Source organism: Zalophus californianus, chromosome 10 (genome assembly GCF_009762305.2).
Source record: "Zalophus californianus isolate mZalCal1 chromosome 10, mZalCal1.pri.v2, whole genome shotgun sequence".
Lineage (NCBI taxonomy): Eukaryota > Metazoa > Chordata > Mammalia > Carnivora > Otariidae > Zalophus > Zalophus californianus.
The window spans coordinates 113,040,660-113,053,528 of record NC_045604.1 but is presented as its reverse complement, the minus strand read 5'-3'; positions in this window follow the sequence as shown (position 1 = coordinate 113,053,528).

The window sequence follows — 12,869 nt, the reverse complement described above, 5'->3', positions numbered from 1 at the left end:
TCCTGGGATCGAGCTCCACGTTAGGCTCCCTGCTGGGCAGGGAGTTTGTGTCTCCCTCTGCCTCTCCCCCCACTCATGCTCTCTCTCTCTCTCAAAAAAAATAAATAAAATTTTAAAATATATATTAAAAAAATAAAAGTAAGTAAAAATAAAAATCATCGTCAGTGGGACAATCAGTAAAGTTGAGGACTCGGTGCACTACATGATTTTGTCCCTGAACTGTTATCCCCCCCAGGAGGGAGGTATTGCTCCTACCCCAGTGGAGAGATGGGGAAACCGAGGCCTCTTCAGGGTTTCGAGGAAGGAGCCTGCAGCCCTCTGGGAAGGCCCCTGTGGACAGCCGAGGATGCCCCCAGGAGAGAGGCTGGCTGCCTGGGTTTCGGGGTCACGGAGCCACCAGGGCCCTCTCACGGGTCCCACCCAACCTGCCCTCGCTGCCCCCTTCCAGCCTGACCCTGGGAGGGCAGGGGCGGTGGGAGCCCACAGCCAGGCCCCGTTTAAAGAAACATCCCTGTTAAAACTCATCTTACAGATTTGATTTAATCACGGAGTGCTGATTTTTGCAAAGCAGGTCATGACCCTGGTCATTTTGTGAAAATGAATTGCCTGGGGAAAATGGAAATTGTCACTTTATTATAGGATTAAAACATTCAATCCATTTGAATGATAATGGAAAATAAGGCTAGCTCCTGTCCTCCCTTCTCTTGTTATGAATTAGGATCCAGGAGACAGGCAGGTGGGGCTCCAGGCAGTTTGATGGCCCCAGGGTCTTCTCACTGAGTGGGTGTTTCCAGAGAGAGGGTGAGGCTCCCCCCCCCTCTCGCCCCAGCCTTCCCCTCCTGGGGGCTCCCCAGAGCCCCTCCCCACGATGACTCCAGCCTCCAGGGATGGGACGCCAGGCCCCTCTGGGCCGCCCGAATCCTTGCGCAGGGGCCTGCTCCTGCCTGAAGGTCCAGCCCTCCCGAGTGTGTGGTCAGACCGAGGGGCGCTGGGCCCTGCACCCTCCTACAGGCCGCCACAGGCAGGTGCTCAAGAGAGGCTACAGATCCACAAGGCAAACAAGAAGAGCTGCTATAGAATGTAAACATATATGCATACATGCACCTTTTCCTGCGGTGAAAACACATGACGGACGATTTACCACCTTCATGTCTTAGTGCACAGTTCAGGGGCACTGAGCATGTTCACACCGTGGTGCAGCCACCGTCCCGGTCCAGCTCCGGAAACTTTCCTCTTGCAGGACGGAAACTCTGTCCCCAGTAAATGGCAGCCATGCACCCCGTCCCCTATATTACACCTGCTCTCGCTATGTGACAGGAAGAGGTCTGTGTTATTTATCATACATCTTTTGTATGTTCTGTGATGCCGTGGGACAAGGTCCCCAGCCTGCAGGCCTGAGACATCACCAGAGAGTCCCAAGACCCCGGCTTGCACAAGCCTCTGAGAGAAGCGGGGGCCAGTCAGCACCCAGGACCCCGACTCTGAGGGTACAGGACAGGAGACCCCAGCAGGTACCCCGAGGGCACAGACAAGGAGCACGGGTGCCCCGTGGGGAGTCAGGGACCGGACAGGGTGGGGTTGGCCAGAGCCAAGTCTGCACCTAATACCCCGTCCCCAAGAAGCACTGGGGGGAAGGGGGCAGAACCTTCTCCTGGGCATGACCGCGACCACACACCGCCCACAGGCTGGACCCCTGAGTGGGGCGGGACCGCACCGGTGCCGAGCAGCTGGTGTGCGTGCCACGGCGTGAACAGTGAAGGAGGCAGCCGTGGAGGCCGGCGGGGGGGAGGCCTGGCAGTGGGGACCGAGACGTGGGACTGGTCTGGGCTCCTTCCCCTGGTGGTGGGAAGGGGGCGGTCACAGGGTCATTGAAAAAGAACAGCGAGAGGGGACTCAGCGGTGAACGTCTTGCTGCTGCAGCTGACTTCTCTCCTTCCCCTGGAGAGTCAGGAACGCTGGGGTGAACCTCACGGGCGGGTCCCAAGGAAGAGGGAAAGGCTCCTGCCTGAGCTCCGAGGTTTACACTGGACTCCGGGGTCCCTGGAGGGAGTGACGATGGGGGCCTCAGTTTCTACATCTGTAAGGTGGCCCCCCAGGGAGGTGGCACCTCCCCCCCGGCCTGCCGTCAGGTCTCCCTACCAGCTCCACGGCCGCCACCTGGGGTCTCTGCGGCAGGGAGAGGGTTCTCACTTATTGCCTTGCTGGACGGGCCGTCCACAGGGGCCTGGGCAGCGCATACCAATAAGGGTGGCTGTGGGTAGGCGGGAGGCGTCGGCCTCCACCAGAACAAAATAATTAAAAGAGGATTCGGGGGGATCAGGCCTGCCTGTCGCCGGGGAGAGGCCAACATTTAACTCTTTCCCGGACTGGCCTGCTAGGGGCAAGCCTGTGGTCAGGGTGGGGTCAGGACAACAGAACCTGGGCCAAGGTGGCAGAACCCCAAGGAGGAGAGGTCTCGGGTGGGGCACCCACAGCTCTGGGGCTCAGGCTCCCCTGGGGGTGCCCCCACTCCCGTGTACTGCTCCCTTGGTCTTGTCTCTGTGTCTCCCCTGGGAGCCCCACTCTCCACTCTCTGCTTGCTGCCCCTCCCACCCAGGGCTCTCCCTTCCTAGAGTGTCCACCAGCCTGCCCAGGCTCCAGGCCTTCCCTGGAGCTCCCCATCCCCAGGGGAACCACCGGTGCCAGGGTTGGGCCCCTTCCCAGCCAGGCCACTGGCCACTGGCCACTGGTCCACTGGCCTTTACATCTTGAGCCAAAAGCAGGGGGAGGGAGACGGACCGGCCCCGATTCCGGAGCAGTGTTGTCCCGCCGCATGCCTCTGCCAGGCTCGGGCGGCCAGGCTCGGGCTACCCCGTCCCGCCGCTCCACACCAGGGTCTTCAACCTTCCATGGGCCCTCTGAACCCCCCACCCCACCCCATACCGTCTCAGAAATTACTCTCGGCTCTGATTAGCCAGAGCCGGCTTTTGTGACAGCAAACCAGGAAATGTAAAATACACAACTCATGGACCTTCTGCAGCTGGGCCGTGGGCTAGCTTCATGTCAAAAGAGAATGTATTGAGCACCCACACTGTATACCAGCACAGTGTAGGTACTGGGAAGACAGCAAAGCACAAGGCTGACACGGCGGCAGGGCCCTAGAGGCTCGCCAGAGGCCTGGCTGGGAGCTGGGGGGTAGACACTGAGGCCCAGAGAGATGACCCAAGCTGCCCGGGCCACGCAGTGAGATGTGGCTGGCTAGAAATCGGAACCCAGAGCCACGTCCCAAACCTTCATCTGCCACCCTGGAGCTCACCCCAGGGGTTTGGAATCCGTGGTTAAACAGGTCCCCTGGCAGGGGTTGTGGCAAAGTCCCAAATAACTGAGTGACCCCAAGCCTGGCCCCACAGAGGACACTGGCCAGGGACACGTGGGACACTGGTGTCTCTGGACTCCAGGCCCGGTCTGGCAGAGGAGGAGAGGACTCCAAGGTCCCCGCTTCACACCCAGAGACACGGAGGCACAGGGAGGGACAGCGGCGGTCCAGAAGCAGAGTGGAGTTTGAGCCCAGGACATCAGGCTGCCCGTCCTGCCTGGGGGAGGGGTGTGGGGGCAGAAGCCCTGGGCCTAGGTGCCCCCAGCCCGGACCCCACCCACTCAGCCAGGAAGCCCCTCCTACCGGCCTGGGCAGGCAGGTCCCTAACCCCAGCGCTGCCATCAGCCAGCTTAGAGAAGCCTGCGAGCTTAGGGGGAAGGGCATCCCCAGGGGCCAATGGAGCGAAAACAAGCAGGTCCCACAGGAGCGGAGCCATCCCAGGGCGTCCTGCCCGCCCTCCTGGCCCAGGTCCCCGTCCTCACTCGCCCACCCGGGTCCTCCTGGACTGCGGCCAGGACACATTGCCCCTTCTGTCCCCTGTGCCAGGGTTTCTGGGGGGCTGATGCAGCCCCGAGAAGCCTGGGACGCCATCCCTGCGGGCCAGGACCCTGCTCCCCGAGCCCCTCATTCCAGCCTCCTTCCACCTCTGCAGCAGGACCATCATCCCTTTGTCTTGGATCCCACCATGTGTGTTGTGTGGGAGCAAGACGGACACCCAGGAGGCCCAGCTTAGGACCCCAGCCATGCCAGCTGCAGATTCTGCCCTCAACCCCTGCCAAGGCCTGTGCAGACCCTCCCAAACACACATGGTGGGTTTTTATTAAACTTCCTTGTTAATTGCACAAGTAATGCATGAATACATCTGGAGTGAGTTTTAAAACAAATCCCAGACACCATATCATTTCACTCATAAATACTTCAGTATACAAATGGGGCTTTAAATAATTTGCTGTTGAAATGATGTTGGTTTCTTCTATGATCAACACGGTACACACTAATAGTGTGGGGAAACCCCACCCCAGCCAGACTCAGTGACTGCGATGTCATCCCGCGCTTCCGGTCCTCTGCCTGGGCCTCTCCTGGCCCCACTCTGCAGCTGCGGCGGTGGATTGTGCGTGGGCTTTTCCGTGGCGCTGAGCGCACTGTGCTGATTCGCTTGCACACCTTGCTCTTCTCCCTTAGAGATGAATTTGCATTTCCCTGGGGCCGTTCCCCGCTCTCGAAGCATCGATCCCAAAGGCCTCCTGTTGGGTGCAATTCTCTGCGGTTATAAACACCGCGCTGAACATCTTTGTGCCTGAGACGATGTATGGTTTTTGGATCATTCTCCAAGGAGAGGTTCCCAGACGCCGGATCCCACCATCAAAGCTCCCGTCCCCAAATTGCTTTCCAAGAAGACACAAACACTATTGAAACCCTCATAAATCACGGCAGGGGCAGGGGCGCCCTGGTTCGGCAGGGTCACTGGAGCAGCAGGGCCCTTCTTGTTCCTCGCTTGTGACGGTGTGTGGGAAGGCGGCCTGGAGGGCCAGGGTCTGGTCCTCAGCCGTCCACCGCCTTGCCCACGGTGGTAGCTGGGCATGCACCCGAGGCCTTGTCTGGTCCTTGCACGCCCCACGACCCCCATCCCGGCCTCATGGAGACTGAGCCCAGCACCCAGAGGGACAGAGGGCCCTGTCCATTTTCCAGCAGCTGCATCCGCTCTGTAGGCATTCAGGAGAAGGAAGAACCTGGGGAGGGGAGGAGCCACCTCTGGGTGTGGATTCGAGTATGTTTGTTTTCATCTTCTACTCTCCCCTGGGCCACAGTCTGGCCCCCCGGGGAAGGAAGGTAGCTTTGCCAACCCCGCAGGGAAGCTGGGGCCCCCAGACCCCATCTCTCCCCACCTGCTCCTTCCTGGGGCCCAGAGAGGGCGGGCAACTTGCTCAGACCTCTGCTGGTTTCCCCTAAGCTCCGACCCTGCAGCAGGAGGCCCATTTCTGGGTAGCCTCCAAGTGCCAACACCTAGCCAAGCCCGCACCCTTGTGAGCCTCCCCAAGGCAGGTGGCTCCCCTGCTTCACAGGCGAGGAAACTGAGGCTAGGCCTGGCAAGGCTCCAGCAAAAGTGCCCAGCCAGCAGAATCCGGCCTGGCAGAGGGCTGTGGCCACCGGTGCTCCCCCTGCCTGCTCCCCTGCCCCTTCCCCTCTGGCCCCGTTTGAGCGTGGATTTCTGTTAATTTGCTGATGCCCCGCCTGCCCTGTGGGTTCCATAGGGGAGCTCCAGAAGAAATCAGATCAAGCTAGGTGAGAAATCCAAGCAGAGGGGAGTTGGGAGCGAGGTGGCAGATGGAATTGTACCGCTCCTGGAGCGGGGGGGGGGGGGGGGGGGGGGGGGGGGGAGGCGGTACCCCAGGAGACAGGAGGCCGGGTGGGGTGGGGAAGGGCCAGTCCAGGGCGCACCCCGCGCACCCTCTGTCCCTGGGGCAAATCCCCACAGCGCTGCCCCCGCCAGGAAGCCCCCAAACCCCCTGCCTGCAGCCCCGCCAGGAGGGAGCCCCGCCCCACGCGTCCCCCCCCCCGCCCCCAGCCCCACCAGGAGCCTCTCCCCCCGCAGCCCCATTGCCCCTTCCCCACCAGGATGCCCCCCCTGCACCTCCGCCCGCAACCCCCTGCCCCTTGAGGAGCTTCCGCACCCCCGTAGGGCCCCCTGTAGGGCCCCTGCCCCACACAGGCCTCCCAGGCCCTCCCCCTGCCCCCACGGACCCCCTCCCCAGACTCCCCGCAGGCCCCTCCCCGCAGGTCCCCCTCCCCCGTCCCCCAGCGTAGGCCCAGCCCCAGGTGCGCGGCGGCCTGGCCGGAGGGGCGGCTCCAGCTGTCAGTCGGCGGTGCATTACACGCTGTAAGAAGGTGTTGACAGGAGCCTCTGGACGTGGGCGGGTGATGAAAAGAAGCAAATTCTCTGCAAGTCCTCGCGGGGCCTCCTGGCGGCGGGGGGCGCCCCCTGCCGGCGGCGCGCGGGACGGTCCCGACCCCGGGTGCGCGGCCCCATTGCACAGGCGGGACACTGAGGCCGCCCTCCAGACGCGGGGCCCGCCGAGTGCTTGGGCCCTGCCAGGGGGGTGACGGGCCAGGGGGGACCGAGCCCTCGCAGGCTTCCCCTCTCTGAGCTGCAGTCTGGTCATTCGTGCACCAGCGGGCCTGGTGCAGGGGTCACCCCAGGAGGAACGCGGAGGTGGAGACCCCAAGGGGGTTCATGAGCCCCCAGGTCAGGTGCAAACACTGCCTGGTTCCCTGGACCCGCCCTGTTGCACCTTCTCCCGGAGGGGGGAAGAGGGGTCCTGGGGGGCTCCTGACCACCCTCATGGCCCAGGCCCTTCCCACATAGACACGGATTCAGAGATGGGAAATAGGGGACACCCCAGCTGTTAGCTCACTGCCCCCCCACATGCCCTTCCCTCCGCCTCCTCCCCAGGGACAGAGACAGAGGGAGAGGTAAAGAGACACCACAGACCGGGTCTCAGAAACAGACCGAGAGGCACAGGGACAGAGGGGTGGACGGAGAAGCGATGGAAGGAATCAGCAGACAGAGGTGTTTCCGGGCAATGTCCAAAGAGTCTCCCCTGAGGAATCTGCAAAAAGGATTTCCACGGTCTTTGTGTGAGCCTGCCTATGCTGCCCACTGCAGCCAGGGGTGACCCCCATGGACCCAGACGGGTCAGCAGGCCCAACCCTGCCTCTCAGTCCCCGTATGGGTGTGGGAGCACAGGTATGGATATTTCTGTCCCATGCAGGGCTCACTCAGCTCAGGCCCATTCATGGGGGTCCAACCTCTGACACCTGATCTGGGCCAGAGCTCCCTGAACTCACCCTGCACAGCTGTGGAGATGCAGAGACATAGAGTTATAGAAAGGATCCTGGAGGGGAGATTGGCCTCTGCTTGAATGCTCCCACTGATGGGGAGCTCACTACCCCCAGAAGCAGCCCACCTTGTCTCTGGGCCTCTGAAAGAGTTAGAAAATTCTTATTCTGAGTGGATCCTTTCTTCCAATCAGCCCCTGCCCTGCAGTCTCCAGCACTAACCTCTGGAATTACACAAACCACAGACATTGATCTGACAACCATGTGCCGAGTACCTACTATGTGTAAGGGACTGTTGTTGGTGCTGGAGCCATTCTTTAGGACCTAGGAGGCATTGAGGGACAAAGTACACCCCAGGCCCGTGCCAGCCCCACAAGGCCAAACCAGGGAAGATAGGAAACAAGCATTGATTCCGTTATCTCCTGTGTGCCAGACCTCAGGCATCCCTACTTCACAGATAAGGAAACTGAGGTTCAGGGGAGTTTTAGGGCTCTATGCTGGGACCAGGCAGGTTGGGATGGGCCAGACGCTTCCTTGCCCATAATGGGTCTATGGATGCTCTGACCTGGTTCTGGCCTGGAACCATGGCAACCATCTTGCCATCAAGAGAGATGCCAACACAGAAAACATGAGAACCGAGAGATGGGCAGGGACTGGGTCTTAACGACTATGAACTTCTGGATCAAGCTGTGCCTGAAGCTAGAACCTTGAATTTTCACTTCAGTGAAATCACAGGTTCCTTCTTTGACTTAAGCCACTGTGAATTGAACTTTCTGTCACCAGCAACGTAAAGATCCCTAAGTTCAAAGAGTTTGTTGTCCATAAGAAGAGTGCCTAAGCATGCATGTGTGAGTGTTGGAGTGGGGTGGGGGGGTTGGGGAAAGAAGGAAAGGGCCACACACTGTTACAACAGCTAACATTTACCCAGCGCTGCGAATGTACTAAGTGAAGGGCTGTTTGTGGGTTAGCTCACTGAGCCTTTACAGCGACCCCATGAACTGGATTCCATCCCATCTTGGGTACTCGTTAGATAAATAACGCTGATTGCGACGACAGCCCCCGAGAAATGTCAATGACTTAAACTCAAAGTTTATAACTTGTTCACGTAAAGTCCCAGGACGTATTTGGCAGTTCGTGCACACGCGGCGACCCAGGGAGCTGGGTTCCTTCCATGTGGGGGCCCAGCCATCCCCCAAGGCCTCGGAATGCTCTGGATCTGACTGGTTGGCCCACGAGCAGAGACAGAGAGAAGAGGAGCACCCTCGGGAGAGTCCATGAGTCGGGCCCAGAGGCTCGCATCACTTCTGCCCACATCACGCCGGCCACAGCTCGGGCTTGTGGCCACATCTGGTCTCGCTGGGTGCCCAGGAGGGAAAGGGAAAGGTCCAGTTTTGCTTTGGGAGGTCAAGGAGCGATGTCCTAAGCCACACCAGACAGGATGAGACACACCCAGGACCCAAACCAGGTGTTCCTAATCAAAAAGGGGGCTATCCCGCCTCACACCCGTTAGGATGGCGGCTACCAAAGGCCCAGGAAGCGTCAGTGCTGGTGGGCGTGTGGAAGAAGCCACTGCTGTGGAGAACCGCCTGGCAGCTCCCCAGAAACTAAATGCACAGTCCCCATGTGATCCAGCAGCTCCACGCCTCAGAATGTACCTGCGCGAATTGAAAACAGGGTCTTGAAGAGATGTTTGCACACCCGTGTTCACTGCAGCACCATTCACGAGAGCTAAAACGTGGAAGCAGCCCAAGCCTCCACAAGCGGACAAAGAGTCAAGCAAAATGTGTTCCATCCACACCGCGGCATTCGAGGGAACCTGCCCCCATGGGGACGAGCCCCAAGGATGGGAGGTAGAGGGAAACGAGCCAGACACGGAAGGACACGCACGGGGACCCCACTCCCACGAGGTCCCGGAGTCGTCAGACTCACCGACACAGAGGGCAGACGGTGGGGCCGGGGCTGGGGGAACAGTGGGGGTCCGTGCATCATGGGGACAGGGTCTCCGTGTGCAGGATGGAACATTCCGGAGCCGGATGGGGGGGACGGCGGCACAGTAGCGTGGATGTGCTTGGTGCCCCTGAATTATACACTGAAGTTGGTTAAGATGGTCAATTTTTTGTTATGTATATTTTACCCCAAGAAAAGAAATTGGGGGTCGGGGGAAACAGGTGCTTTCGTGTAGCCTGCCCCGCCATCCTTGGGGTCTCCTAGTTGAACCCTGTTTGGGGTGGCAAGGCAGGCGCTGCCGACCTGTGCCGTCAGGAGAAGCCAGCCCCCTCCATCTCTGGGTGTGGCCATCACTGACCCTCTCTGGCTCTCCACCTGGTGCTCCTTTTCTGTAGGTGACTTTGTGGACCAGCACCATGTGCTGGTCCACATGCTTTTAATTTGGGCCAGAGGCGCTGGCATTAAGACGTGTAATGATAAGGTGGGATGTTGCCTTCTCTCTAGGAAAATCCGTTCTCCCATTGGGAGCGGCGGGGCTGATTTCCGAGTCGCCGCAGGGAGGGAGGGCGTTCGGCGGGTCTCCTGTGCACGCTGACCAGAGCAGCGGACCGGGTGCCGGAACCTGTTTACTTGGCTGTTGCATGCTCCCGACTGGACCTCGTGCTCTTCGAGGGCAGGAGTGGTGCCTGGCACCGGCCTGGCGCGCGGTGGGAACGCAGGTAATGCTTAGTAACTGCATGAAAAAGGACACGTTGTTGAAGAATGGGCCCCTGAATTCAGCGATGGTCTGTGCAGAGTCAGCCCCCGTGTTCACCTGGCACCGCTTGGGGCGGGGAGGGGGCAGCTCAGGCCCACCGCTCCTTGCCCCTCCCCTCAGGGGCCGCAGGGGTCTTCAGGAGACCCTGGCCCTCAGAGGAGGTGAGGCTGGTGTCTCTGGGCTGCTGCGTCAGAGACAGTGGGCTTCGGAACCCTGCAGCCCAGCCCCCCGTCCCCCTTCTCGGCCTGAAGTCGGCCAGGACACCTCCTGGATCCTGTCTCTCCAGTTTTCCTACACCCCCACCTCCTTATTCTTCAGGGCCCTGATTTTGGAGCAGGAAGCGTGCACAGAAGCACCAATTGCACACCAATGTTACCTGTCAGTTTAGCAATGGTTTAAAATGACAGATCACAGGGTGCCTGGGTGGCTCAGTCAGTTAAGCATGCGACTCTTGAATTCGGGTCAGGTGGTGGATGGAGCCCCACATCCGGCTCCGTGCTCAGTGGGGAGCCTGCTTGAGGATTCTCCCTCTGCCTTTCTACCCCCCTCTCTCTCAAATAAATAAAAATTTTTTAAACTAAAATAAAATGACAGATCGCATGTTGGGGAGATCACCCCACTGGCTGTTCTCGCGGCCCATGGGAGGCAAACGGGCATGGCCGTCCTGGAGGGCAGGCGTTCGGTGGACGTGTACCACGGGTTTGAAAGTGCCCAGGCCTTGGGCCCCCAAGACCGCCGTCGGGGGAGGCCTGGGGACGGGAGCTAATGTCGGATGGAGACAGAGTCTCCGTGTGGGGAGAAGGAAAGCCCAGAGACGGACGGTGGGGATGGTGGTTCAGCAGTGTGAGCGTGCTTAGTGCCCCTGAACTGTGCCCTTAAATCCGTACGTCTCTACAGGTGGTGGCCATAGGCAGGCGACCGGTTCCCCGCCAGTCCTGTGGCCATGGCAGAAATCGCGCCTGACCACGGCACCCTTCCCGGCCAAGCCTGTGTGGCGGCCCCCCCTGCTGCTGTAACAAATTACCCCAAAGTCAGTCAACTCCAAACCACTCAACCATTTGCTTACAGTTCTGGGGGTCAGAAGTCTAACAGGGAGCCTCAGGGCCGTGTTCCTTCTGGAGGCTGTCCTGGCCCCTTTTAGCCTCTGCAGGCCCCTGCCTTGTGTGGCTGGGGGCCGTCCCCCATCCCCAAGGCCAGCAGCCCAGGGTCCTCTTGCCTGTCTGCCTGCCTGTCCCCTTCTCATAGGGACCCTTCAGATGTGTCAGCACCCCCACCCCGGAGAAGCCAAACAGCCTTGATTCATGGCTGCTAAGTCCCCTTTGCCACATAAGGAACCCTAGTCACAGGTTCTGGGGCCTAAGACGTGGACATCTTTGGGGGCCATTATTCAGCCGCCACACCTGGATCTTGGAAACTTTCTTACCTCGGTGGTCTGGAAAACCACAGGCGGCCAGGGTTGGTGCTGAGACCACATCACTGCACAGCCATCCTCAATGTCCAGCCAGACACAACCAGGACCTAGCATCGGGGCACGGGTCTGCAGGTGAACCCTTGTTTTCTTCTGCGTACTTTAGTATTTTGGGTTTTTTTTTTTTTTTAAAGATTTATTTATTTGAGAGACAAAGCCTGAGTAGGGAGAACAGAGGGAGAGAGAGAATCTCAAGCAGACTCTGCGCTGAGCGCGGAGCCCGACACGGGGATTGACCCCACGACCCCGAGATCATGACCTGAGCCGAAACCAAGAGTCGGACACTGAACGGACGGAGCCGCCCAGGCGCCTGCGTACTTTGGTGTTTTGTAATTGTTGCAATGAGCACGTGCTTCGTCCCTCAGCAAGAGGGACGATCGAGTGACAGCTGATCGAGGGCAGACGACACATCGGTCAACGCTCGGCAGGTCGGTCGGGAGAGCCGGTGGGTTTCCTCCCGGCCACGCTGAGGCACCATGCTGAGGACCAGGCTATGGCTCCTGGTCCACACGTTCGGATGACCAGTGCTGGACGGTGAGCGTGGAATCCGTGCTGTGCTCCCAGTGGACCCCCGGACAGCAGTGGACAGAGAGCAGCCAGGTCCGAGCCGCGGAAGCACGGACCGGGCCAGGGCGGGGCCTGAGCGGAGCGGGGGGCTCCAACCGCAGACCCGGGTGGGGTCTTCATCATCCCTGCTGTCTTAATTCCTGCACCATCTGCAGGAGCCCTTGGTGTGGCCTTCCCTAGAGGCCCGGAGCGGTGCTGAGAGCTGCTCACGTCCGCACAGCCCGAAGGGGGCCCAGCAGACAGCACGAGCTCGCACAAGTCAGGGGCCCCGGGGGCCAGGGGTGACAGGTCACTCCCGAGCTGCGGCACGGGGTGGAGGCAGACACGTTTCAAACAGGGCCAGACGTATTTCAGGGGCAGCCCGATGGGGTGAGCGCCCCCTCCCTGTGGGGGGAGCACACGGGGTCCAGGACCAGCCCCAGAATCCCAGAATCCCAGAATGCCCTGAGCCGGCGGCAGCAGGATTCCCCATTTGTCAGGAATTCAATTAGGTGGGAGAGTCCTTATTAATTTTATAGGCTTTGCTGGTCTGGAGGCTGCGCCGGGGGCGAAATCGGGGGGCTGCCTCTTCCCTCGGAGCTTGGGGTCAGCCCACAGAGGCGGCGCGAAGGCACTAGTCGAGGTATTAATGAGATGCCTCTAGGTGCAAATAATAGTTTAATAGGTGTGACTTACCGGGAGGCGCCCTCCCCTCGCCGCCACGCACCTCCCGCACACCCAGACAGCCCGCCGCGCCGGCCTCCCCGCCTCGTTAGAATAAGTAATTAGAGTGTACGAACACTCACTTTGACACTTTAATAAAGTGTCAGCCATCACCAATTTGGTATTTAATAAAATAAAATTAAATATTTATTACATTTTTGTATGCATTGTATTTAAAACACATTCGACCCCCCACTCACCACCCCTTCCCAGCCCCCCAAGATTTTTAATCCCAA